Here is a 2922-nt window from a genome sequence, read left to right on the forward strand (position 1 = left end):
TTTAGGATAAATATATTCCTATATTTATCTGAAGGCGCATTGAGAATCGGGCAATTAAATTTGCTCTTTTAGAAAAGTATTTTGTACTTTCTTTTAAGCTTTGCTGGCTCTTTACGAATATAATAGTCACTTTTATCGCAAATTCAAATTTAAGTGCTTTTTTTTTACCTAACCCAACCTATCCTAACCTAACTATAAATAATTTTGGCACTGAGAAAACGTAGTATTATTTTGTCGGAAACGACCGATACTATTACTAGAACTACTAATGACTCACTGCAGCACCAAGCCACCTGAGGCCAACACAGCTACGCACGCTTTTCTTCCAACATAATCTATTAAGGCCTCCCTCTTTACACCCTCACAGGAAGCTCCCATTTCCTTTAAATCTTTATTTATGACATCCTTCCTACCCAGACGAGGACGACCTATTAATCTATTAAGGCCTATTAATCTATTAAGGCCTCCCTCTTTACACCCTCACAGGAAGCTCCCATTTCCTTTAAATCTTTATTTATGACATCCTCCCTACCCAGACGAGGACGACCTGCTTTCCGTGTAGCCCCAGACGGTTGGCCAAAAAGGACAATCTTCGGCAATCTGTCATCCTTCATCCGCAAAATGACCGATAACTCATACTTTAATTGAAATTTTTTCATTTTGAACAGATCAAAAAGGGCTTAAATTTGAATTTGCGATAGAAGCGATTATTATCTTCGTAAAGAAAATAAAAAAAGACATCAGGTGGTACGTTCACTCTATTGGCAAGTCAATTATATGAGCTCTGAAATATTTACCCTGAGAAAATGAAACCTGATTGTCTGAATTGGCAAGGTGGTAACAGTGGTAGTTCTGACGTTTTGCATCCGGAGTAAAAAATATTGATTAGCTCCCATCTCGTCTACAAAAAACTTATAGGCCAAATTTCAATAATTTTTTTTTATTTATTTAAATCTGACTTTTTTTACTCTAGCCTCGGCAAAGTCATTGATTATTTCCTCGCAATTGATTGCTTATAATTATTCAAATCGGTCCACTTACGTTTTGCTTGAAGTTCAATTTAAATTCGGTCTACTTTCTGTTATTTCGAAGGAATGGTGATGAAGATATGGGAATACTGAAAACGTTGAAATCAATTTGCTGACATAACCAACTACACCCTCTACTTTACTTTAATAAAAATCCAAAAATTAAAAAATGATTGTCGTTTCAGAAGAGAATCAAATGCCTAAGTTATATCGGAACAGAACTATCGGAACGGGCATAAAAAGAAATGTATGCTCTCCTCCGAGAGGGAAAGCTACTGACTAGATACAAAGAAATACTCGCTTGGCTATTGGCACCCGCTATATAACGCCGGGTGATCATTTTCAGATTAGTGAAAAGATTTACTTGTTATATGATGAATATGCGAAACATGCGTAAATAAAAAAAACACTTAATCTCCTACAATAAGGGAAAGGAAAGATCTTTTCATGAAAAGCTGAAAAGATTCAGAGAAAAACTGAAAAGATCTGCTATTTTCTTTTCTACGCACGCTTTTCTTCCCACATAATCTATTAAGGCCTCCCTCTTTACACCCTCACAGGAAGCTCCTATTTCCTTTAAATCTTTATTTATGACATCCTTCCTACCCAGACGAGGACGACCTGCTTTCCGTGTAGCCCCTGACGGTTGGCCAAAAAGGACAATCTTTCATCCTTCATCCGCAAAATGACCGATAACTCATACTTTAATTGAAATTTTTTCATTTTGAACAGATCAAAAAGGGCTTAAATTTGAATTTGCGATAGAAGCGATTATTATCTTCGTAAAGAAAATAAAAAAAGACATCAAGTGGTACGTTCACTCTATTGGCAAGTCAATTATATGAGCTCTGAAATATTTACCCAGAGAAAATGACACCTGATTGTCTGAATCGGTAAGGTGGTAACAGTGGTAGTTCTGACTTTTTGCATCCGGAGTAAAAAATATTGATTAGCTCCCATCTCGTCTACCAAAAATTTATAGGCCAAATTTCAATAAATTTTTTTGATTTATTTAAATCTGACTTTTTTTACTCTAGCCTCGGCAAAGTCATTGATTATTTCCTCGCAATTGATTGCTTATAATTATTCAAATCGGTCCACTTACGTTTTGCTTGAAGTTCAATTTAAAATTGCATACATTTTGGTCTACTTTCTGTTATTTCCAAGGAATGGTGATGAAGATATGGGAATAATGATTACGTCGAAATCAATTTGCTGACATAACCAACTGCACCCTCTACTTTACTTTAATAAAAATCCAAAAACTAAAAAATGATTGTCTTTTCAGAAGAGAATCAAATGCCTAAGTTATATCGGAACGGAACTGGCATAAACTGTCGGAACGGGCATAAAAGGAAACGTATGCTCTCCTCCGAGAGGGAAAGCTACTGACTAGATACAAAGAAATACTCGCTTGGCTTTAGGCACCTGCTATATAACGCCGGGTGATTATTTTCTGATTAATGAAAAGTTTTACTTGTTATATGATGAATATGCGAAACATGTGTCAATAAAAGAAAAAAACACTTAATCTCCTACAACAAGGGAAAGGTAGTGATTAAATGATAAGAAATACTCGCTTGGCTTCAGGCACTCAATGAGTTTTCAACGTTGATAAGTTTATTTTTTCTTTTCTTAGGTTCAATTGTATAACCCTTCCTTAATAAAACAATCAAATCCAAGAAATTTTGCCGACTATAATAGACAGCATTTATTCCTATTTTCGGAAAAACTTACATGTATTCCAAACCCTTCGTTTTTGTATAACTTTTGTATTTTATTTGCTGCAAATCCATCGTTTTTTATGTTATTTTTTTTTTGACAAATGGCGCACTTTCACTGGGTAGTTGACACAAGTCCGTTTCACAAAGAAACTTTGTCTTCCTTCAAATGA

The sequence above is a fragment of the Artemia franciscana genome, chromosome 9 (genome assembly GCF_032884065.1).
Source record: "Artemia franciscana chromosome 9, ASM3288406v1, whole genome shotgun sequence".
NCBI classification, from domain to species: Eukaryota; Metazoa; Arthropoda; class Branchiopoda; order Anostraca; family Artemiidae; genus Artemia; species Artemia franciscana.